Source organism: Podarcis erhardii (assembly GCF_964252035.2).
Source record: "Podarcis erhardii genome assembly, chromosome: 17".
NCBI classification, from domain to species: domain Eukaryota; kingdom Metazoa; phylum Chordata; class Lepidosauria; order Squamata; family Lacertidae; genus Podarcis; species Podarcis erhardii.
The window spans coordinates 13405003-13431805 of NC_138515.1; the positions used below are offsets into that span (position 1 = coordinate 13405003).

Below are 26803 nucleotides of genomic sequence, written 5' to 3' on the forward strand. Positions count from 1 at the left end.
AACCCCTTGAAATTGATGAACGTAACTAAGCTAGGTCCATTAATTTCAGCGGGTCTAGTATTATAGCTAAGTAAAGCTGGGACGAGAAACGGAACAAGAGCTATGCTTGGCATGGAAATACCTTTGGCAAGTTCTCGCAAGAATGCCACACAAGAAAGCAGTTTTTCCCTCTCTCACTTTCCCTTCTTTTCCCCCTCTGTCACTTTATTTCTTTTAATTGAAATCACCTTGATAAAATATAAATATTAAAAAGAGAGAGAGGGAAAAAGAATGCCACACAGGGTGTTTATTGGTTTGGCAACAAAACAGACTCTCATAAAAAGCAATCGTTGAGATCTCTATCATAAATACAGTTGAAAGAGCTATAAGAATTGATAAGGCAGGCAGAATACCTGAAGCTGCATTTTTAAATGCCTGAATACTGTTGTTTCTATTTGAATCTCAAGTTTGACCCACAGCCTAAGTTTGGTGGCGGCATCTTGAAGTTCTGATTGCATTTTAAAATCCTCCTTTGCCCTTTGTCTGAAGGGCTGGCTCCAGAATTCTTGGGAGTTTTTCTCCTCCAACTACACCTCTCCCTCTTGACCCCATTCATTAAAATGAAATCACATTTGACCGATATGGTGAGGCTCGTTTAAAAAAGAGAACCCACCGACTGCCAGGGACTGGCTGGGTGAAGAGGAATAGTGCGAAGCACCAGCCAGGGAACCCCCTAGTAACGCCTCAGAGGAAAAGGCTCAGAGACAGGGGATTGGTGATGGGACACTGAGGTGAGGTTAGAGGAGGGGAGGAATGGCTAGACCAGGGGTCGGCAACCAAAGGCCCAAATAATAATAATAATAATAATAATAATAATAATAATAATAATAAATTTATTATTTATACCCCGCCCATCTGGCTGGGTTTCCCCAGCCACTCTGGGCTGCTTCCAACAAAGTATTAAAATACAACCGGCCCATGGGGGTTGTTTAACTGGCCGATGGGCCCCCGACGCCCACTCAGTCTGCTCCCGTGCACCACGCTAAACCATGTTGAGCTGAGCAGGGACCGCCTTCCATGATCCTGGCCAATGGGAAGCTGCACACGCCTCCTCCACACCGGAAGGAGCTCCAGAAAAAGCGTTTGTGCATGTGTGTGCGCGCACACTCAGGCCCACCGTGGCATCTGCGGGACTGTGAACTGGCCCAAGCCACAAAAACTTTGCCGACCCCTGGGCTAGATGCTGAAGAGGCAACAGGCTTTAGCGAGCAGGAGGAGCCAAGGACAGAAAGCAGACCAGACTCAGCAGATGAAGTGTCCCAGGAGCTTGCTGCTCCTACTGTCCTAAGTTCCCCTCCTGCATTGCCCCCAAAGCCATGGAGGGCTATGCGTGTAGCAGAACAACAGGCACAGATCCAACCCATTCCCCCCAGCCCTGGTGTAGTTTAAGGCTGCTTGGGAAACATACAGCTTGGGAGGAGATTTAGGGGGAAGTAGAAGACCGTCATTTCTTGCAACCATTTCATAGTGGCCACTCCTGTCTGTAGGCATTGCTGCCTGGTATACTGCTTTCTTGAAGAAAGAGCTAACTTTTCTGACCTGACACCATCATTGCCATTTGGCTCGTTGTATATCCAGTTTTTCCTGTATAAAGTAACTTCTGCATATGTACCTGGGATTAAATCCAATAAAGCCCATCTGAATAGATATGTGTACATGATAGCGCTGTTAAACTTGAGACATATGCAGACCTACTTGTGTCTCTGCCCTCCTTCTTACACACACACACACACACACACACACACCCCTTTCTGTCTCTCTCACGTACAAATACATAATACCTGGGACCTTTTCAATGCAAAGCAGGCAAGCTAGCACTTACCTACGTCCCTTCCCCAATATAATGCAGGAGATAAGTTAGGAATAGTTTGCATTCAGAAATAAAATAAAAATCATTAGAAGTCACAATGGTGGTGGTGAGAATCAGGACCACATCCCTGGTGTCTGTTTCCAGGCTGGAATAATCTCTCCAGAGCTGGTATTTTCTCCACAGGGAAAAAGTTACTGCTATCACACAGCAACTTAAAACTTGTGTGGGATCCTCACACAACTCAGGAGATCTTATTTATGGGTCTTCCATGTCATGTCTAGTTTGGCTGTCATGGTAAAAGTCTATGTCTCCTGGTGGGGAACAGCACAGCCAGTGGGTCATGGTGGGCTGGTTAAAATCAGTCTCACAGCACTGTGGGCCCTCTTGAAGTCAGGGGCTACATAGGAACATCTTGAGGGCCACAAATCCTCACCTCACACGGAGTCCATACCTTTCCTTATCTGTCTGACATTCTGACCGTTTTCATAGCTTACTCTAAACTATTCCCTGCAAATGGAACTTGCTCTCCATGTGTGTGTATAGTCTTACTGAAGTTGCTTTATGAAAAACACAGGACCGTTGAGAAATTGACTAGAGTAATTCCCTCTCCTTTTCTAACTGCATATGATTCCTTCCCTTGCATTTCCCAGTGCATCTTGTCTGGATGTATCAGGCAGGCTTCAGATTCTCTAGGGACTATATTGTTGTAATATATGCCTTGCACAGTCATTGTTTAACAAATACGGTCTTTCTCATGACAGCTTCTTCCATCTGAAGATTTCTGTAGCCAGAATCATTGGTTGCTCTCCTTACTCAGGGTATATCCACTTCCTTTACCTTTCTCCATTTCCATTCAGTTGGGTGTTCAAAGCTTCGTTCCTGCGAGCAAGGCTTATCTGTTGTTGCATTACATCACAGCATATTGTGGGGAGAGAGGTATGATTACTTGATAACCGCCTATTCCTTTAGCCTCTGGAACATTTCCTTGGCTTGAGCATGGGGTAACTGACAACCTGAACAGCAATTCCGCTTTTCAAATCACCCGTCTTTTAAACCAAGGTCTTAATGTGAGCACTCTCCTGAACAACAAGAAGTATAAAAAATAAACGTGAGAAACGGAGACGTCATCTTTTCCAGCCCCACCATCAAAAGGAGAGTTCTGGATGCAGAAGCGGTTCACACATATCCACATGAGGGAAATACATAATCTCTGCCGTCTCACTTACAGTGTAAGCAGGGAAGGGGGAAGCCGAGGTTACCCGTATTTCCTCTATCTCTGCTTACATTTTAAAGGGATGGCCAAGTGCTTTTTTTAAAACAGTGACATCAGAACAGCCTTCTTTGGCATTCTAGACCCAATTTCTGTTTTCATCCTGGTCAGACCTTTCATTGAGGCCTGTCTGGAGTTTGTGCCGGGTGAGGGGGGACACAGCAGAAGTAGATCCCTTTGATCCACACCCATCTTATGGGGAACAAAGACAGCATTTAAGTTTCAGGGCTGCCTTTGCATAAACCTAAGGCCTGCGGTGACCTGAACTCTGAAATTGCCAACCTCATTGGAAGATAGATGGTCTTAATTTGACAAGTGAGTTCTCTGCCAAGAAGCTTCTTAGATATGTTTCATCCTCATTGAAGTCCATTGTGGGCTCCCCTTCCTTGGATGTTTTTAAGCTGAGGTTGGATGGCCATTGGTCATGGATGCTTTAGTTGGGATTCCTGCATTGCAGGGGTCTGGACTTACTGGATAAAAGGGGATTATGTATGAAGAGAAAAAAAGACAAGATTGGGTTAAGTTAGGTGTGCTGGTTAATTTTGGGTGTCTTTGTCCTGCAACTGCAACCAGTTAAGCTGTCTCAAAGGGTAAATCTGTTTGGCACCTAGTAGTTACCACTTGAAATATCCTTTGCATTGTGTCCTTCATGTTGGTCCTGCAACATATAGTATTTTCTTTCATGTGGCTATATATATTTGGAAAGCCCCTGTCAACTTCTGCTTTTAGCTTCCCATGGTATCCAGACAAACATACTTTAGTTAACATGAACTATGGTTAGAGTCAACCAAACCAGTTGCAAACCTTGGTGTCATGGTTAATGATAACCACATTTCTGAATCCACACAATAGTTTTTTTGTTGATTGGTTTGTTTTGATAGCCCTGGTCATTGACTGGTTATTTTTAGGCAGCATTTAACAAGTACTAAGTAATGGTGAATGTGTTGTACAATATCTATGATCATAACATCTTGTGTGACACAAGCCACTTGGCCATTTCACACTTTTACATTCCACCCCCTCAAGAATACACATAAAATATTTTAAATGAGCATCTAAAAAAATATTCAGTATGAATGCAAGCACACGAATCATAACATGAATCATCAGGGGGCAGTTTCCTGTTGAGTATACTCAGTAAGAAATTTTCTCTGTGAGATGTATAAAGTGTTCCTCATTGTTCCATATTTTTTCTTCATGGTCTGTGTATGCACACACATGTGTTATATTTCTTTCTTCGGTTTTGTTTCTGTCACTGTCCAGACAGAATTACTTCCGTGATTATTGATTGTAATTGGATTAAATTTAGGACTGTTGATTTCATGGCTTTGTAGAGGGCACATATATTCCAAATGGGATTATTCACAATTACATACACTTAAACATTTAATTTTATCCATATTTTGAAATATGTCTATGTACTTGTTCATGCATGTCATGCAAAAAATATATATGAATATTTGAAATTTTGCATTCTCAGTTGGAACAGTTGTTTGAAAAATGTAGAGAAAGTACTACTTTTTTGCACGAAGTTCTGGTCATAAAGCATTTTCTTATTTCTTACAGATTACTGCATATTGCTTACATTCAGACTGCTGTAATTAACCCACAATTGCTTATTTAGTTAATAATTTTGTATCCTGGTTAAATTTGATGAATGCCAGCACAGGAATGTGTTGGTGGTTAAAAGTAAGTGATGATCCTGCACTAGTCTATCTGAAATAAATTGTGCCATTTCTAAGACAGAAATCCACAATCCTAGGCTTTTATTTATTTATCCTTTAGATATACTGGGATGCAAATATAAACATCCATTAAGCTGAAATTAGATACCCCCTGTAATTACCAAACAATTCTGGCTGCTCTGTAGTTTTCATTGCAATTAACTGTTTGGGAAATACAGTCTTCCTAAATAATATAATGGAACCAGCTACTGTGAGTTCGCCAGCTCATTCAACACCCGATATACTTTCCTTACAGAATAAACGATGCAAACTATTTCTACTAAAATAGCCTGAACCATCCATGTAAGAATTGCATGCAAATTTAATTTTTCTAAACCCCTGTGACTTGGATAAGAGGAACGAAACTCAAAGTCCCTCCCTGCCCAAGAGCAATTCTTTTTCATGGTTTTTTATGAAATATGGGTGCCCAAGATTATTACATATTCATCTTTTATGTGGGATACAGAATTGAAACACAGAACTGAAAACAATTTAAGACAGCTCACGATCATAAAAAGAAGGTGCACGCTAAAAACATGCAGCTCAAGTGTCAAAAGGCAGGGGAAAGAGGTGAGGATAACCCTTAAACTTGCTATTTGCCGCATAGTTCTGTGGGGATGATCTTTTCTTTCATTAAAAGAACAAAACCAGATGGAACTAGGTGTGTGGAGGTGGAACTGTTCTTCATATCCTTCCTTTTCGAAATAGCAACTGGAGGAAGCATCCCTCTTTTCTTTGGAACAGTCAGTGGCCTCATGCTTGCGTCATGATTCTGTAATGTATGGGACGTTGATCTGTACGGGTCAGCAGCACTGTGTCCCAGAACCCCAGTTTTTTGGACCAGGTCCCTTTCTGTTTACACACATGCCCCATTTTGAAGTACGAAAATTGTGGAGAAGATGGCTGTCGTCATTACTGTAGTGTCTTCCATTTTAATTATGTTTATGGACTGAACCGCAAGCTCGGCAGCTCAAAGTAGGAGGCAGTCCATTTTCCTTCATGATTATGGTTTTCTAACATTGGCCCTGGAATTTAGTTGGAAGTGTGGCTGGGGAGAAAGATCGGTACATAAACTCACCAGCTTTAACAAGTCTAGTGTCTACATTTTTAAACACACACACACACACACACACACGTGTATCTGAAGATCATTATTAAAATTTAAAAAAAGCAGGGGAAGGGCAATAAATGTAGTAGTCATTGTACCACTGCAGTATGTGTGTGTGACACATGGTTTTTGTCTTTTCATCTTCCACAAGAGCCAAAAGTTTCCTGCCGCTCTCTTTCCAGCTATTGACAAATGATTGCCAGATGTGAGGTTTTTTGCAGTGCTCTTTTCCCCCCTCAGCAAACCTGCAGCGATGGGATATTTGATTCTCCCTTGCCCATTTCATCTCCTTCCCACATCTGCCAGGGACACACAAGCAATACATCCCTACATGAGAGTTTAAAGTTTACTCAAGCTCCTTCTCTACTTCCTCGCTCCCCCAACCCACCCGGCTCTCTCCATCAGATAAAGCTTTTTTTCTGAGAGACAACTGATTGAAGTCAATAACGACTCTTTGCAATTCTCCAACGGCCTTAGGAATATGTTGTTTTAATTATCTGCATCAAGGTAACACTGTTAAGTTTTATTTATTTTTGAGATGATAGGTGGGGAAAGTATGATGTAACTTGGTTCCTGTGGCTGTCAGGCTTATAGGAGCTCCTCAGGCTCTTGAAAACACCGCGTGTCTTTTTTTGTGGGATCTTCTGGTAAAGTCGTTGTAGGAACTGGCTAACTTCTAAAAGAGCACCTATGAACACCCCCTACAGAAAAAACACACACATTAGACATTTAAATGATGGGGAGGGTTAATACTTCAACAGCTTAAAAAAAAAGAGAGAGAAACATTCCCCAGTTCCCTTGATAATTGTTCTAAGTGATTTTAAAGAGAGAGAGAGCTGTTTCTGAAATAGCTTATAATAACAGTAAGAAATGGCCACATATAGAAGCAGCAGCAAATAAAGACACTTTTAAGGGTGGCTGGTTTATGCTGATGAGTCCATCCCTCCAAACTTCCCCCTTTAAAATAGTTTCTTTTAAAAATCACATTTTTCTCCCTGGCCTGTTCAATAGGGTGGCCTCTTGTGTTTTTATACTGAAATTCTGGTTAACTTGAGCCACTTCTTATTCCCTGGCCAAGTTTAGCATTTTTAAAAAGACTCGCTGGAACATCTGCTGCATGTACTTGCAATGGCTGATGGGATTGCCCTCAGCTTTTCCAGCATTTATTTGAATGGGCATCATTTGCCCCATTCTCCTCCTCAGTGATCGCAGGCAGAACACAGGTGATAGCGCTATATCTCTATATTGCGCCTGTAAGACAGAAGCTCAGAGCTTCACTGTAACAAGAAACAATATAAATATAATATACCATAATTTAAAATATACCATTTGTGCACACAAGCCTATGTGGCAAAAAACCAAAATGGGGGTGGGGAGGAGAGAAGCAGTAAAAGGGAGAACAAGGCTCTCCGATTCTGGGTCTTAAAGGCTGTATAACTGGGTAGACCCTTTTCATAAGGCAGAATCAGCCAGCAGACGGGTGTTGTTATAAGGCAACAAATTATCAGTTATTTATTATTATATTTTTACTGTTGAGAAAGGGAATTTGGAGTGGCTGCCTCAGGCATCAAAATGATTGCGCCTGCCCTAACTCTGTATATGAGGAATCCAAAAATGCGCATGAGGTTGTTTCTGAGGCAGTAGCGGCCCCTCTCAAAAGCCCGCTGAAGCAGCCCAGGCCATTTCCAGGTTTTGAGGCCCCTAGCCGTAATAAATGCAGCCATGGGAAAATGACAACACGTGGAAAGAAAATAAGGCATCAAAACAGAAGAGAAGAAACGAGACATAATCTGAATACACACATTCAACAAATGCTCTTCTAGTCCTTTTCTGTGATACGCACTAAATACTAAAGAAAAGTCTCACTTCAGACCCTCCAAGTATCCCTATTTTCCAGGGACAGTCCCAGATTTTCAGAAGCCATCCCAGTTTCTGATTCGATCATGGAATGTCCTGCTTTTCCTTAGAACATCCCTGTTTTCATTGTTGATGTTTTTGTGGGGTTTTTTGAGGGTATGGAGTTATGGGACCCCCGAGCCAAGGAGATAAGTAACTAGACAACCTTTAGAAGACATCTGAAAGCAGCCCTGTATAGGGAAGTTTGTTAATGTTTCATTATGTTTTTATATATGTTGGAAGCTGCCCAGGGTGGCTGGGGCAACCCAGTCAGATGGGCGAGGTATAAATAATAATAATAATAATAATAATAATAATAATGATGATGATGATGATGATGATGATGATGGAATAGGGCACCCCTATTTTCATCGGAGAAATGTTGGAGGTATATCACTTTCATGCGATGTTGCCATTGATCCTCTGCATTTGACAAAATCTGTATCACTTAACAAAAAGTGTGTCTTTTACCAAATCTCATCTCTCATTTGCTTAAGCTTGCAACTCTAAACTGAGAGTATCTGTCACAATTTGATCCAATGCACTTAAAAGCAAATTGTGAAACTTAACAAATGCCCCCCCCCCAAATTAGCAAGCGTCTAAATGTGACTTCTCCTTTGACCTTGAAGCCCTGGGCCAAATGACCCACCTTGGCTGCCCCTCTGATTTCCCCTGCGCCGCCCCCCCCAACAGATTGTCATCACACATTTTAAATTCCCTGAAGTATAAATCATACATTGGTGATTCGGTGTTTCTGTGCTGGAGCAGCAAACTATTGAAGTTGCACCGAATTCAGAACCTGAACATGTATGTGCAAGTACCGTTTATGTGATTTGAGGACGAACAGTCAAGGAAAGTCAATTTTCCTATTTCTCTTTAAAAAAAACCCAAAAAACCACGGGGATTTATGCGATCGAAGCTAAGAGTCGTTGAAGGTCAACACTACTTCACTACTTTCTCCAAACAGTCTGAAACTCCTGTCACAAGAGGCAGGCTCCTTCAGATTCAAAACACTTCACTGAATATGCCCCCAGTAAAACAGCTCTGGTTTCTCATGCCTTCCTACACCTCTCAATATTGAAACTCGGGGAGATAGAGGGAGAGGTGCTAAGCAATGGAGGTGTCATCCGGCAGCGGCACCCAGGGAACGTCCTTCAGAGGACAACTTGTCACTAGCCGTCAAAGAAGCGAGTGGCTTTGTGGTCTCCGAACATCTGGCAGCACTGCACAGGAAGCTGAGGGGGTGTCATTAATTGTGATGAAATAATTTAAACCATCAGGAATAAATGAGGCTGTTAAGCTAAGTTCAGATTCCATTTGCCATGCACATGTGTCTAGCAGCCTGTGTGCATTTTAGGAAGGGGAAGAAAAGGGAATTAATGTTAGCTTGCGAGCAGAAGTGAAACAGATACAGCAAATGGAACACATTTATGGAGCAGTGACTTCTTGTAGAACTGTATTTCAGAGGTGGGGCTGCAGAATGTCACTGCATGGAAAACCAGCATGTTTTGTCTAAAAACCTTTGCATAAAATCAGACTTGAAGTGGGAGCTGTATTGATTCATAACCACGCCAGTGTTTTCCCCTTGATGCCATACTTCAGGTTTAGAAAGAGAGGGCCGGGGGAGGGGGAGAAGAGGGAGAGGAGTTTCCATGCCATATATCAGAGGTACCCCAGTGTTAAGGATTAAGAGTGTGCATTGCCTACACTGAAGTAGCTGCATGTGGGTTCAACAGACTGCTGCAGCATAGCATGTGTGCATGTGAGATACTTAGCTTAAATACAACATGTGAAGCAATTCTCAGTGTTTTTGTGAAGTTGTGCTTTGCATTCTTAAGCAGATGCTAGCTGTGTTTGGAGAATCGTATCATGGATTAATAAACTAAGGTTTGAACAAGCCTTGTGCCCCTGTATGTAGCCATTTCTCCCATTGTATGTCATGATGTCTGCAGAGTTTTTGGCTTTCCTTTACTTTTGCATTGTGCTGTATGCTTTCTTTGTATCCCCTACCACTAAATGCATATTTGTTAATGTCTGTTGATTGATCAATTTGCTATTTTGACGTGGGGCAGGGGAGTACAGAAATTAGGGCACAAATGATTTGTATCCTTGCTCCGCTATGAAGACTATTGGCCTGTAGGAAACCAGGATTAGTAATTTGTATTTACTTTGGAGGAATTCTGTGGTGAAAACAAATTGGCTAAGAAGTTTCAAATACTTTGTACACTAGATGGTACTCTAGAAATGGTAAACAATAACATTAGTGTTTGAAATTTCAGCAGTTCCACAGAACAGGATTTTAGGAGTGAATAACTCTCTTGGAAGTTCAGTTTACTAAACTGGTTTACAGAGAAAGCAATGGTTTAAAAAGGGTTTGGAAATTTGGTTGTAGGGAACTTGGTTGCAGGAGTTAAAGGCTGTGATTTCACATGTGTATGTTAGTTTTATCAAGTGTATCTTGCAAGGTTTTCTGGAATCATTGTTGATAAAACCTTGCAGATAAAATCTGGTCCTTGTAGTGACTGAGAAGTGTTCAAAAGGAGAAAAAGGAAATGATCAAGGCCGCATATCTTCAGATAATAATACTAATCCGGGAATCTGGATAGTCAGTGTATTTTCATGTAAGGTGTATTGTATTAGCTTCTTCCTCCTCCTCCTCCTGTTGTTGTTGTTGTTAATTAAGTGAATGTTGGTGTTCAGAGAGTACCATGCTTAAACAATTATCATTTGGTAGTCCTGCAATTCTGATGCATATAGAGGCTAAGAGAAATCTCATCTTTGTCATCAACTCACCAGATGACCTTAGGTATGCCACTGTGTCTCAGCCTTAGCAGCTGCCTATAACCTGCAATATGGAAATAATAATACTTGTCTATCTTACAGGATTTGTGTAAGGATTATCACTAGGTACTCAAGAAGGTGGTGGCAGCCCACCTAAAGGCAAGCTGGAAGGAAACTCATTATTTGGGTCCATTTCAACCAGGCTTCAGTCCTGGATATGATGCTGAAATGGCCTTGTTGATGACCTCTGTCAGGAAGAAGATGAGGGAGTTCAAACCTATTGATTGCCCTTGACCTCCCTGTGGCTTTTGATACTGTTGACCATGATATTCTTCTGGGCAGGGATACTTGCATAGGGAGCCCATAAGTGTGTACATCTTCCCCTTTACAGACATTGCCTAAGTGCCTGGACAGCAGGTGTTGGGGGCTAGCAGGGGCAGCTCTGGTCTGTCGATGCAATTACAGAACCTTCAAGCGTCCCTATTTTCCAGGGACAGTCCTGGATTTTCCGAAGCTATCCTGGTTTCTGATTTGATCCTGTGATGTCCCACTTTTCTTTACTACATCCCTATTTTCATTGGATAAATGTTGGAGGGTATGGAGTTATGCGACCCCCAAGCCAAGGAGATAAGTAACTATGCAACCTTTAGAAGACATCTGAGGGCAGTCCTGTATAGGGAAGTTTAATGTTTTAGTATGTTTTTATATATGTTGGAATGATGATGATGGAATAGAACGTCCTTATTTCCAAAGTGAAATGTTAGAGCGTATGCAGTTATGGTTGGGTGAGTATAATGCCTAAAAAGGGCTATGCAGAAGCTACAATCACCATTGTAGACCCAGAATTCCATTCGCAATCTTGCCATGTGGAGGCAAAGCATTTCCTTGTTTACTATTGTCCCTTTCATGCAGCAGTGGGTTATGAGTGCTTTTTTGCTTCCTATAGTTGTGTAGAACGCATGTTTATTCCTTATGCTTGAATTCAGCATAGAGTCTTGGGCATTCCTGCCTGCTGCTTCTTTCACTGCCTTTCCCCTCTGGCTAATACGCGCTCGATGATTTAGAGAACTGTCCCTGCAGCATGTTCTCAACCCCACAGCTGCCACACTTGGCAACCGCACACAGCACTGATCCTTGCCATTGATACACATGAGATGTATACGCTCTGATGTGGTCCTCACTCACATGTAAGAGCATGCACATTGGGTCTTTGAAAGTGTGGTGAGAGTTGTCTGATGTCTCCTGGTTCGTTTTTAGTAAAAGATGCCTTTCCCCATCACACTCCTTGTACTGTGCTTGATAAAACCTAAGACAACCTTTTTCATAGAATCATAGAATCCTAGAGTTGGAAGAGACCACAAGGGCCATCGAGTCCCACCCCCTGCCAAGCAGGAAACACCATCAGAGCACTCCTGACATATGGTTGTCAAGCCTCTGCTTAAAGACCTCCAAAGAAGGAGACTCCACCACACTCCTGGGCAGCAAATTCCACTGTCGATCAGCTCTTACTGTCAGGAAGTTCTTCCTAATGTTTAGGTGGAATCTTCTTTCTTGTAGTTTGGATCCATTGCTCCGTGTCCGCTTCTCTGGAGCAGCAGAAAACAACCTTTCTCCCTCCTCTATACGTGACATCCTTTTATATATTTGAACATGGCTATCATATCACCCCTTAACCTCCTCTTCTCCAGGCTAAACATGCCCAGCTCCCTTAGCCGTTCCTCATAAGGCATCGTTTCCAGGCCTTTGACCATTTTGGTTGCCCTCCTCTGGACACGTTCCAGTTTGTCAGTGTCCTTCTTGAACTGTGGTGCCCAGAACTGGACACAGTACTCCAGGTGAGGTCTGACCAGAGCAGAATACAGTGGCACTATTACTTCCCTTGATCTAGATGCAATACTCCTATTGATGCAGCCCAGAATTGCATTGGCTTTTTTAGCTGCCGCGTCACACTGTTGGCTCATGTCAAGTTTGTGGTCAACCAAGACTCCTAGATCCTTTTCACATGTACTGCTCTCAAGCCAGGTGTTTAACAACTGTAAGGGTTAGTTATATCCACATACATACATACATCTCATGGTGTCTTGGTCTTATCTCATGATCTTATCTCCTCCAAGCCATCTTATTGTCCATACAAATGGCAGCTGAAAAGGGACAACAGTTCTTAAATAGTTCATACTACAGCTGGGCGATTACATGAATGAATGGTCCTCCAGATACATAAAAGAATCCCCTCTATACATAATAATTAGACCTTTTGGGATAAGAAAGCTAGCCTAGCAGTCTCTCTGACATTTGAGTTCTATATGCCCTGAGGATATCGTCATGGTTTTACCACTACCTCCGCTTTCCGTAAGCTGAACTTCAGTTACTCATGATTTGGTCACTTGCCGCTAAAGTTGAAAGCTGCCTTCATTGAGAATTGTTATGTTTGAGGTCAGGTAATATGAACACTGTGTACTGATTGAATTTGTGATGTCTCTTCCAAGCAAGCACCCTACCGTGATTTTATTCAGTGTTATTGTGTGTACAGAATCTTCACAGATAAATTGCAATAATTCTATGGTGCTGGATGGTGTTAACAAGCATTTGTGCATCAGACGCGACTGTTTAGGATCACCAAATCCATTTCAAACTTAGAAAATTTCTTTTTTTTTAACTTCTTGTTGCTGGAAAAAAAATGCTGTTTCCAATCTCTTTTGGAGCAGGTGTGGGCAGAAGGCAAATCAGGATCTACAGATCTCTGGGTGATTTGCAGTAGATTGGGAAACATTTCTGACTCCCAGTCATTTAGCATTTGACAACAACACAACTGGCTTTTTCCACCTAAATTAGGCAGCTGCAATGAAGAAATCTCAGGTCATTTCTGGCACTGAAAAATACCCAGGCTCAGGTTGTGCTCAGAGTCTCTTTGGTCCTTCTAGCTTTTGCACCTGGTTCTGGTTGTTTAATCTTGGGGGTTCCAGTAAAAAACCCCAAACAACCCCGAAGTCTGTAGCCATCCCTGCCCTAGATTACTAACACCCCTGAATATCATTTCCCAGTTTTTTAGACATTTCTGGAAAAAGTTGGCATTGCATTTGTACATTTGAGAGTCAGGTGCTTTGGTGCGGACAAAGGTAAGCCGCCCAGTATTGGATCACACCTGTGTGGCTTTCAGGTATTTTCTTGTTCCTCGCCATTGTCGACGTTACAATTCCGAAACTCCTGGATTATTTGCTGTTTAGGTTTCCTCTGATTTCCAAAGCTTGTGCCTCCTAAAGGGTTGCTTTTGTTTTCCCTTATCTCCTCCGAGCCATCTTCAACAGCAGTTGTATAAGCACTGCTGGAAGCTGCAAAGAGCTTTGGCTTCACAGCAGATCTTCCAGATACTATGTACATAAAAAAAAGTTATTTGTGTCCCCCAGGCTGGTATGTTCAGGCTGGTGTGGTCAGAGAGAAGTTTCTAAATAATGACACTGTGTTTTTCAAATTAATCCAATAATGGAGCTAACCGCTGGCAGTTTTTAGGAAGGTAACAGGGTGCGGGGAGCAATCTTTTCCAGCTGCAGAGGAAACAAGTTGTTCTTGCTGGGTTTTTGCTGGGCAATTTCAGTGTAAATTCCATTAAGGGTGGAAGGCAAACATGGTCATGTTTCAGGAACATAAAATGAGAGGGGGGCGGGAATAGCTTCATATACATGAATATACGGTAATCATTCTTTTAAACAGGGTTGTTGTTTTTAGCCAGAACTCACTGGAAGTTCTGGCACCTCTTTTTCTAGAAAAATAGCACCACTTTCAAACAACAATGGGTTTGGTTTCAAAGGGCTACACGTTGAATGACACCGGTGGAGCTCGTCTCTGGGTTATTGTATGTAGCAGCCGGCACTTGCAACAGCTCCTGGTCACCTGAACATAGATACAGTACGGTACAGTTAAGTACTTAATTTGTTCCGGAGATCTGTACTTAACCTGAAACTGTTCTTAACCTGAAGCACCACTTTAGTTAATGGGGCCTCCTGCTGCTGCTGCACTGCCGGAGCACAATTTCTGTTCTCATCCTGAAGCAAAGTTCTTTACCTGAAGCACTATTTCTGGGTTAGCGGAGTCTGTAACCTGAAGCGTATGTAACCTGAAGCGTATGTAACCTGAGGCACCACTGTACTACCAACCCCAGTGTTTGCAAACTAAATACGGGTCCAGAATACTGGTGATAAGAAGAATAGCAGGGAGAGACGTTTCAGGGGGAAAGTGTGTGGCAGGGAAGGGGTTAGGAATTTCATAGGTGCAAGCCATCCCTTTATTGTCAGGACTTTTTACCATTGATATTATACAATATGTACTTTCTACAGAGCTTTGGGATATAGTATAGGGATATAGTATACTCCAAGATTTTTAATCAGTAAAACCAGAAGACATTTCACTTCCAAGATGCCATATATAACCAACCTTGAAATTCCAAAACAGCGAAGGGTTTTCCCTTTGGCCCACTGCCAGGCCCTTCCTTCAGCCATCCAGAAAGACCGCTGTACAAAGACACCGTACGAGGAGAGGAAATGCTCACGTGGATTTGGGCAACTGGAAAGAACAGAACATGCCTTTTTTCACTGCCAATGCTATACAGTGGTACCTCTCGATGCGAACAGGATCCATTCTGGAGCCCCGTTCGCATCCTGAAGTGAATGTAACATGTGTCTGTGCATCTGCGTGTGACGTCATTTTGAGCGTCTGTGCATGCACGAGTGGCGAAACCCGGAACTTACGTGCTCCGTTACTTCTGGGTCACCGTGGAGCACAACCCGAAAATATTCATCCCGAAGCTACTTCAAGCCGAGGTATGACTGTACAGACATACTAGCTAGCTTCATCTTGACTATACTACATAAATTCCCAGGTCTCACAGAACAACTTTATACATCCCTGCTACTTCAAGATGAAAACCCAGGTGTTGCATACTCACTTGCTAGATTCTGCGCTGCTGTGATGAATATTCGTCGAAGGATGGCTTGCGCCACAAACCAGGCCCAAAATGCAAGACCTGTGATTGTTCACACTCCCTCCCTTATAGTCGCTTTTAACTGTTTGTCCCGGTTTCTATCTTTTTAAGTATGTATGATATAATCCCCTTTTAATCACTAGTTTTTATTGCTTACCTGTTTTAAGTCTTATGTGTTCAGTTTATTCGTATGGTTTATCTTATGCTGGTCTGTGACCGAAATAAAGTTTGATACTGGTACTGCCTTTCAACCCTTAACTAGAGTCCCCAAGGCAGTTCATTTTGCACGTCAGTGTCAAATGAGGGTTTTATAGCATATGCATGTTGTTTATCTGCAACATGTAACAGCTGAGTTCTTGAGCCCATGATAAAGCAACAGCTAAAATATTGGGATGATGGAAAGTTATTACTTGTACATACCGTCATCTGCTAGAGCAATTTTATTTGGCAGTTCCTCCTCATTCATAACGATTTTTCTATAGAGACTTCAGGTGAGAGAAAATAGCTGGATTGTCTTCCCATTAGTGTTAAAAAAAACCCCCACTTCTATTTCTTTTTCCTTTTAAAGGATTTCTTTCCCTCTCAAAATAAACTATAAAATGTCATAATATAAAGCAGTAAGGTAAAAACCTGAAGTGATCCACTTAAATATAAACAACTCCAAAACACTGAACATGTAATAAAGTTTGTTGCTCATGCTACTGGGTGCTGTCTTCAGGCTATGCAGTGGCATACAGCCGTGTCCCAAACGAACAGAAAAGAAAAATAAACCCCACCCATATAATGTTATGAATTGGAATTCTTACGCAAACCAAGGAGGCTTCCTTTGATGTTCAAAGCGGTGGTTGTTGCAGCTACCCGTCATCAGAATCATTGGCCAGGGCACCGAAAAAGAAAAAGAAATACTTTTGGATGTTGTGTAAATTGGCAACTGCATTGTCATTTGACTGGGAAGCTGTACTGTGGAGATGGAAAATGTAGTTCACAGAAGTAGCTGGAATCCTTCACCGCATCTTTTGCTAGTCATCTATTTCCCCTTTGCATTATTAATATGCTATGTAGCAGCATCTGTGGGATAGATGTCCCATGTTTGTCCTGACAAAATTAGGACCTGCTGGTTATTATGGTCATCCAGTAGCTGGCACACAAGAATGATCATCAGGAGCACTGGAGATCACTACAGTGGTACCTCGGGTTAAGTACTTAATTTGTTCCGGAGGTCCGTTCTTAACCTGAAACTGTTCTTAACCTGAAGCACCACTTCAGCTAATGGGGCCTCCCACTGCCGCCGCGCCGCTGTAGCACAATTTCTGTTCTCATCCTGAAGTAAAGTTCTTAACCTGAAGCACTATTTCTGGGTTAGTGGAGTCTGTAACCTGAAGCGTATGTAACCTGAAGCGTATGTAACCTGAGGTACCACTGTATGTTAATAAGTAGAGCTGGTGGCCCTATGACAATTAGTAGGACAGTAAAATGAGTCTACACACAGACAAGGTTGGAGATTGTTCTGCATTCTCAGGGGACTCCCCAGTTATGCTGAAAACAAGAGTTTTGTAATTTAAAAACAAACAGAACACCACAACAAAGACTTCCAGACTTCCAGAAGCCACAGAATGTTTAGGGCAACTTAGTGATAATGAACAAAAGAAAATGGTGATAGGGACTGGCTTGCTTGACCTTCTAAGAGTTTCTGGAGGGGGGTGTAGATAAGGGTTTGTGATATCCTCAGTGTTTGAGGGCTCTTGACACTTTTTAATTTATTTATTTAGAGCAGAGGAAAGCCACTTTCTCTGATCCTAATTAACCACACTCCCCACACCCCCTCAAGATGTTTTCCTGCTTTGAAGACTGTTAAAGTATTCTGGAATGGGGTGTGCCATGAGGCAACTCCAGTTCTGTTTACTTGCGTTCTTCCACACAGTGTAGGGAGGGACACACACACACACACACACACACACACACACACACACAGCTATTCAATTATGTTGTAGTTACACTATGGGATATTGTCACACTGTAGCTGATAGGACCAATAATTTACAGATGGAAGCTTTTGTTCATGCACACAAAAAGTATTCAAAATATTTCCTAACAAATGTAGGTCGGAGAACATTTTGTTTTATTAAAAAACTAATAGTTTTGTTTAAATCCCTTCAAAATGGAGACATCATCCTACTTTGTGTGTTTTACCCTTTCCCCCTCCTCATAGCCTTTTTATCGCCCCGGCCTGCAATGTATTCCTAAAATCAGTGTATTGGCAGTCCTAATAATACATGTGTAAGGGGTTGTGCACGCATGCCTGGCATTTTTGTATGCTTTCCAGTTCAACGGCTGGCCCCACCCCAATGCTCTGGGGACTTTGAAATATTCAGGCTGAAGGTGGAAGATGTGACAAGCGGGAAGCTGAATTATAAAGGGAAAGAAGCAAGTCATATCCATCTGCATGTGGCTATCACTTGCAGTCGTGCTATAAGGTCTTCAAACTTTGAGGTAGTTTGGATGTAACCATCTGTACTTAACAAACCATGGTGCATTAAGATGAGAACGGGCATTGTGCCTGCATGCTGCCTGGCTCACCCTTCCCCTGACTTTCCCAGACTGATAGCCTTGGAACTACAGTGGTGCCTCGCAAGACGAAAATAATCCGTTCCGCGAGTCTCTTCGTCTCACGGTTTTTTCGTCTTGCGAAGCAACCCTATTAGCGGCTTAGCGGATTAGCGCTATTAGCGGCTTAGCGGCTATTAAAGCCTTAGCGGCTTAGCGGCTAAGAGGCTATTAGCGGCTTAGCGGCTTAGAAAAAGGGGAGGGGAAGCGAAAAAAATCGCAAGACTCGCAAGACGTTTTCGTCTTGCAAAGCAAGCCCATAGGGAAATTCGTCTTGCGAAGCGCATCGAAAAATGGAAAACCCTTTCATCTAGCGGGTTTTTCGTTTTGCGAGGCATTCGTCTTGCGGGGCACCACTGTAGCCACTATCATTTCCCAGAATATTCCAGAGTGCCAGTATATACGGGCCTTGTGTGAACTCTGCCGCCGCCGCCACCACCGCTTTTGCTCATTTCCACTCTCATCAGAAAACCTGTTGCAAGGAGGCACCCCTGAAGATGGCACTTAGTCCAGAGCCTTCTGAAACCTATAGCTGGTCCTCTCATGTAGGTCAGATCAAAGACTCACCTAACCTAGCATTTTGTTTCCAACTTTGGCCCATGAGATGCCTCTAGGAAGTCAGAAAACATGGTCTGAAGCAGTGTTTCCCAAAGGGTCTCCAGCTGGTTTTGGACTAGAGTTCCCATCATTTCTGACCACTGGTCCTGCTAGCTAGGGATGATTTATTCTATGTAGTTTAGTTTATATGTTTGTATACTTTTCCTGCCTCATGGGGGATATCACTCTGGTAGATGGAATATAATTTTGTTAAGTAATTCATAAACGTGAGAACTGGATATACAACGACAAGTGTATATATGCAATTATACAATTTGTATATACAATATAACTCTCACAACCTCCACCTCTCAACTCTTAATACTCAGGTCAAGAGGAGAGGGGGGAGAGACAGTATTTGCATTGTCAATTGCTCTTAATTCACAATACTCTGCTCCTCTTTGTTTCTTAATGGCACTTCTGTCAGCTGATCTCCCGAACAGGAAAACCAGTTTAGTATTTTTATACAGAAAATACAATATAGTATTTTCACACTGCTAAATCCAACACCTGTTAGTTCACCCCAGTTCAACACTGATGAAACACCAACACAACAGGAATTTAGGGGGAAGGCAGGGCACCCACAAATCTGTAATAATATTGATAGCACAGTGGGTCTTTGAAGTAAGACTTCAGGAAATTTTAAGTGCCCAGCTTGCAGCATCTTTCAAGGCCTGTATTATGTAAATATATAAAGTGAAGAATGATAGAATGTTCCTTAATACAGTGGATATTTTCTTCTCGCTGATATGCATGCCAGTTGCGTGCTTAGAAATTTCTGAGAACTTTACCAATACTTTTTTTAAAAAACACACACACACACACACACAAACAAACCAAAAAATGCCATGGCAACTCTCAGGAGAAACAACAACTCGGGGAGCTTCTGAATCTTGTAAGGCATAAGATGATTGTTACGTTTTGCCCGGATGCCTACTTTGAAGCCGGTGGCATGTAGGCATTGCATGTGAAGAAGAGGGGTGAGGCACATTAGAGATGTTTGTGGTTATCTTCTTTAATTGGTACTATGGCCAAAAATTTACAAGGTAACAGTCACAGAACGGGCAGATGAAACAACATCAAAGTTTAACAGCTGAGTGCCCCGAGGTAAGGTACAGCTAAATTCTTTAATGTATTCACTGGCATCACTGGAGGAATCTCTTCAATCTCTGCATAGTACCACACACTTTCCTCTGCTCCTTTCATGGCAAGAAACTAGCTGCCCGGGCCAGCTCAGATGATTTTGCTCCCACAAGCAAAAGTGAATTCTTCTCCTCCCCTCCCATTTTTGTTGATTGCAGCCCATGGGGGATGGGGGTTGTTCTCCCTCCCGAAATGTTTTCCAATTGCAGATCCATTTCCCTGTTTCCTACAGTGGAAAGGAGGGAAGAGACTTTGCTTTATCTTTAGATCTTTCCAGCAAGCTCAGCACTGTGGTGTGGAGGACATTTGCTGCCTCTGCTCTTCAAAGATGGGTCTCTGAGGAGGCCAGACAGTTATTTCTTCCCCTCTTGCAGCTCTGCGCTGGGAGGAGAGGAATGCAGCACTGTGGTGGGGGCTTGGCAGGCCTGATGTGACTTGTGGGACCATGGGCTCCCTACCCCTGTTGTATGGGACAATTGGAAAGGAGTGCAATGGCCTGCAAATCTCAGACCATGTCCCAAGGCTGTGGGGAAGGCTTCCGTATTACTCCTAGGTTTCCTTTCCAAGCCCTTGGAATTCTGTCACCTCCAGAAAACTGCCTGTAAAACATACTGCATTGGCCTGATCCTGCACATACCCTCCAACATTTCTCCTATGATGATGATGATGATGATGATAATAATAATAATAATAATAATAATAATAATAATAATAATAATATCCCACCCATCTGATTGGGTTGCTCCAGCCACTCTGGGCAGCTTCCAACATATATAAAAACATAATAAAACATTAAACACTTAAAAAAAGCTTCCCTATTCAGGGCTGCCTACAGATGTCTCATAAAGGCTGTATAATTGGCTCGGGGGTCTCATAACTCCATACCCTCCAGCATCTCTCCGATGAAAATAGGGAAATCCTCCATACTCTCCAACAATGCTTTTTTTCAGGGGGTACTCAAGTACCAGCACCTCTTTTTGTTGTTGTTGTTAAAAAAGTGTGGCACTTAACTGTAAGAACCTCATGGTGAGTACAGGCACCTATTTTTCTAGAAAAGAAAAAGCACTGCTCTCCATCATTTCTCTGATGAAAACAGGGACATTCTAAGAAAAAGCAAAACATTCCATGATCAGATCAGAAACTGCGATGGCTTCTGTAAATCTGAGACTGTCCCTGGAAAATAGGGACACTTGGAGGCAACAAAGGAACTTGTTGAGGCAACAAAGGAAGTGCATTATTCTCTCTTGCATTTGCAGAATGATCTCACTATGATTTCAGAAGCAAGGTCTCACACTCAGCATGTACTGTAATAACTTTTCAGTTCTGTATACGAATTGAGATCAATAGATGCAGTATTATTATATACCTCATATTTACCTTATGACCTACAATGTGAAATGTGGTTTTTGAGTAGTTGGCTTACTGTAAGTGTCTTCACATCCAAATGTGTTGGTACTGTGACTAATGCTATCTCCTCTAGTGCAGGCAGAGATTTTCCCCTTGTACAATAATTGTGGGAAGGCTAGGGAAATTTAAAAAACCAAAAACCAGAAGCCACAGACTAAATTTATTCACATCCACATCAAACAATTGCCATCTCCCTTCTTTCCCCATTCACTTAGTGACTCTGTGAATTATCAACTCATTCTCTCCAAAGTGTATCAAATTACATTAGATTTGAAATGTATTTACAAAACAGACAAAATATCAAGAGAAATATCACCAGTATTACAGTGTCCTTCCCAATTAAATGTAGTGAATGCAACTACTTTTTATGCCATTTTATGAGTTAGCATTAAAAAGGTACAAAGCCAAAACTAACTAACTAACTAACTAACTAACTAACTAACTACTACTACAACAATACTTGACTGGTCACCCCAGCCACTATGGGTGGCTTCCAACATAATAAAAACACAGCAAAACATCAAACATTAAAAAACCCCTGCTACAGGGCTGCCTTCAGATGCCTTCAGAAAGTTGTGTAGTTGTTCATCTGTTTATCTATGCAACAGTGTTTATTTTTACTGCCTATATTCTGACAGGTGATATAGAAACTTTGTCATAAACATGAATGTGGATTAAAGGTAGGAGCTACGGGCTTTGTTCTGGAGCTGTACTTCGCAGCCAAGATAATTAAGATGACTTCAAACCATAGTTTAATATCCTGGGTTGTTCTGAAGCTAATAACCACGGTTTCCTCATTTGGATAAAATTTAAGACTTTGTGTTCAGCAAGAGACCACAAATCAGGGAGAAGCAAAGGGGTCGTGTGAGCAGGAAAACTTCTTGTTCATTACCCTAATTTACTCATCTGAAATACGATAAACGGAACACAGTCAGTATGGCACCTTTGTAGTAGTAAATTAAAAAGGAAAGTGAAGCTTTATGGATAAAACAATGCATATCTATTCTGTTGGTCCAGTGTGGGGTGTTTTGGTATCCTGGCATCCACCCAAGAATAGGATGGTATCATTCTGCCCCCCCCCCCTTCTTCCAATTTGTTGTTTCACAGGAAAGCAGTGTTTTAATTGTTTTAACAACCCAACATGCAATTTCCCCAATAGTGAAAACTATTGAGGTTACATCTGTAGTGGGCACATTCCCTCACAGACACTCTTGCCATCTCTGGAGTCCACGACAGCTGCCCAAATATTCCAGCCATGGGTTGCAATGAAAGTGCATATAATTTATGCTAATTTGACCTGCTTCACGGAACTTCTTGCCTGAAATCAACTGATAGAAGTTTGTAATGAGTAACTGCACCTTGACCCTTCTTTAACCTAACAGGTCGCGAGTGTGTAGAACTGGTGATGGCTGAAGGGAATTAACACTACAAAGTCTTAATGAGGGGGGCAAGGCACACTGAACACATGAGATCCATTGCTCTCAATATCCAATAGGGATCCATTCAGGGCACTGAATATTACTTCTAAAGCTGTAATTGCCAGAGCCCTGTGTGTCTCAGGGTCAAGCTACACATTAACTTTAGATGTGTAGTGCTTCTTAAGCAATAGGTTTAATGTGTAGTGCTTCTTTCTTACTCAAAGGTTATATTGGCAGTCCCTGTTGTTGTTGTTGTTGTTGTTGTTATTAATTGAATTTATATACCACCCTATACTCGGAGGTCTCAGGGCAGTTCACACAACAAAATCAAAATATGAAACCACAAAATACATAATCAAAACAACAACCCAAATACACCCCCCAAACCCCCCCCCCACATTTGAAAAGGGCATTGGGGATGCAGTGCACAGGACACACAAAGTTTACTTCGTGCTTCCCCAGGCGAGTTCACCTGACACTCACCTATCCAGGTGGCAATTGCCAGTTCTTTTTCTTTCTTTTTTTAAGCTCCCATTTGCAGCAGTGGAAGAAGATAATAATAATAATAATAATAATAATAATAATAATAATAATAATAATAATAATTTATTTATATCCCTCCCTCTTCAGCCAAAGCCGGGCTCAGATTTCTTGCTAGTGCTAAATGCCACATGAAGGGAAGGTGTTTTGAGGGAGTTGCATCTAGGTAGAAAAGAACTGAGCCTCCCTTCCATATGTGCTCCTGATCTGGACTGGACCCTCTGCACTTATTTCTGAATAACAAAAAAGCACACCCATAGCTGGAAGTTATGTATTAGATGTAACATGTAGTTTGAGCCTTAGAAAAACACCTTCTCTCTCATCCTTGACCCCTAAGATTAGCTGTCAAGGAGATGGGAGTTGAACCATACATGTCCGGTCATTTTCAGAGGTAAGGACTATGGGGAACTTTGGGGACGGTTGTCTCAGTAGTACAATTCCCACCTTAAATCATGTCTTCCTTATTATATCTTTGCTCAGCATCTACCAGGAAATTAAATCACTTGTTTTAAAAGGTCTTGTGTTAAAACTGAGGGGTAAAATAATATTTTTTTACACATTCTTCACTAGTAGTGGTTTTTTATAACCTGCTTTTGTTATTTAAAAAACGATTTGTAAGCTGCTTTTGAACTTTTTATAAACTAATGAATTCCCACATAAATGAGGACATGCAGACAACATTCCTTGCCATGCAGGCAACATTATATTATCTTCAGTATTAGGAAAATGGGAAACACTTGCCCTTTCACCAGCTAAAGTTTTGAAATGGATTGACATTTAGTCCTACAGTTCTTGCAAGTCATGGCTGGCTCCTTATGTAATATGCATGCCAGGTGCAAGGTGAAGATTGCATTTCCCAAGTATGGAAGAATGAAATTCCCAAGTATGGTAAATACCTGCAACTCTATCTGAAATATATTCATTTTATTGGAAATTGTTTCATTAAAGATAAATAAATGTTCAAGCAGCCAGGCATTTGAGAGAATATTGAAGAAACGGCATTTCCTCAACTCTTCTCCCTTAGTATGATTGTTTTAACATGTAGTGAGTAGAAAGCAACCACTTTTTGTCAGAAAGCTTCACAACCTCTACAACATATACTAACAAGGAAATAAAACAATACTGTCTTTAAAAAATGTTAATGTAGGAATATGAAAAAGACATAATATTCACATCTCACCAGTATTTGGAAAATCAGTATTTAAATTGTGCGTATGTAGTGAGGTGAGAATATTTTCTGGAGAATATTCTTGAAAATGAGAATATTCTCGAGAATATTCTTTGCTAGAAAATTCTCTGGAGAATATTCTCCACAAACTGTAAATTCTAATGTAAGAAACAGTTTTGCAACCCACATATTAAAAATCTAGTAAATAATAAGTCAAGCTGTGATATTGCCAGTGTGCTTAATGAATAATGATTTTGTTTTGTTTTTGATCCAGTTACATTACTGGGCATTGTGTGAGCATTAGAATTGAAAGTTGATGATAAATATATGGTTAGTGGCAGGCTTAGTGATTAACGTGAGTCATTCATGCTGAATTTTCACTTTCATGTTTGGTGCAAAAAAATCAAAGAACGTGAATTCACTGCATTGTCCCATGGAATAAAAGTATCTGTACAGTTTTTGGTTGCCATCTGAACAAGTTTACCCATGAATAAACATGTATATTAACTAATTGTATAATTTTCAGTGCAATAAAATTACATCATTTTCAATGCATTAAAATGAATATTCTCCTATTTTAAATGAAAATTTTAAATGAAAATTACCCTCATTTTACCTTGAATTACAGGCATGACAGGCTGTCCGTTCTCTTGGGAGGCTACCATATCTCATCGCTGGAAGCCGGAAGTTGAAAATTCTCTAATATTCTCATTAATTGGGAATATTCTCGAGAATATTCTCCAAAAGATTATTCGTTGAGAATATAACATCACTATGTGTGTGTAAGAGAGAGAGAGGGGGGGGGGGGGAGAAAGGGAAAGAAAGAAAAACATGGTTTCAATAGCTTACGATCTTGGCTTGCATGCAGTTCTAGTGGCTAAAAGCAAGTGGTGTCATTTTTAAATGCAAAGTGGTTTTTGATACAAACTTTGTTGGTTCCTTTGATACAAAATTTGGCACAAGAGAGACTGAACCATCACATCCACAGGCTCTGCATATCTGTGCTTCCTTCCATTGCAACCTCACAGGTGAACTAAGGAGCCAATTTGAACCTACTGTTAAAGGTTTTTTAAGAAGATGATCGTAGGTCATAGAATTGTAGAGTTGGGAGGGAATGATAAATCTTCTCATTAAGTCAAAGCTACTTTTTACTCACTCAGCGCTTAAAACAGGAATCTGTTGTTGGTGGTGGTGGTGTAAAAACGATCAGTTGTTTCACTTGTTAAAATCCCCACAAAAACGATATTATTTAATGTGAGTGGCAAAGCTAAGAATTATGGGGTAATTCTTAAGAGTGTCTACAGTAACAGTTAATTATTAGTTTGCTGGTAATCCTCAAAATCCGAGTACATTTATATCAAGTAGCAATTGCATTGGCAGAAAGAGTGGCTGGAAACATTGCGTTTCCCATTATCTTAGGTTGCAAATACTATTGAAACCAACAGCTCAAGATCTTCTTCCCCCTTCCCTCCCCCATTACATCTTAACCATAAAGAACAACACCCCCAGGTTTATCTGTTTATTTCACAATAAAAAGTCATTATTATGGAAAAACATTTGTGCTTTGTGTTCATGCACAACTGCATTTCTGTGTACAGTGGTACCTCTGGTTACGTACTTAATTCGATCCGGAGGTCCGTTCTTAACCTGAAGCACCACTTTAGCTAATGGGGCCTCCCGCTGCCACCGCGCTGTGGTAGTACAATTTATGTTCTCATCCTGAAGCAAAGTTCTTAACCCAAGGTACTATTTCTGCGTTAGTGGAGTCTGTAACCTGAACCGCATGTAACCTGAAGCGCATGTAACCCAAGGTACCACTATATGTAGTGGAACAGTGTGCTAACAACAGTGTGATGGGAGATATTCCAATTTCTTTTTTATTTTGCCGCTAAGAGAAGGTTAGTGGTCACTAGGGAAGATTATTTTGCCCATAGAGAAGGTTTGCCGCTAGAGGACTAACGATTCCTGCAGCCCAACCCTGTTCCATATTTATCTAGAAACAAGTCCGTCTGAGTTTAATGAGTCTTATTCCCAGGTTACTGTGCACAGAATTGCAGCCTTAGTAAGTTACTCTTGAAGTTAGTGGGACTTGTTTCTTAGCAGACTTTCAAAGGATCGTGCTGCATGTATCAATACCACGTCTACAAGGTGGATGAATAAATTTGGCTTATTTATTCATATTGTACCTTAATAAGCAAACAGGATTAGGATAATATCCTCTTATTAACGCGTAAGATGGAGCTTATTTTTAAATAAGCATAAAATTCACCACTAATGGGTATTACCATGTAAAACAATGTAATTCATACTCTCTGTTGTTGGT

At 41.4% G+C, this 26803-nt stretch overlaps 1 protein-coding gene and 1 long non-coding RNA gene across 11 annotated transcripts in view; one reads left to right on the forward strand and one right to left on the reverse strand.

Moving 5' to 3' along the window:
- BNC2 (basonuclin zinc finger protein 2) overlaps positions 1-26803 on the forward strand; it is a 409624-nt gene that overhangs the window by 171216 nt on the left and 211605 nt on the right. The window lies entirely within an intron of this gene.
- On the reverse strand, positions 6031-16335 carry LOC309332600. Its single transcript, XR_014152226.1, has 3 exons — positions 16024-16335; positions 15057-15185; positions 6031-6652 (listed from the first exon to the last, which is right to left on the reverse strand). It is a non-coding gene; the product is annotated as an uncharacterized lncRNA (long non-coding RNA).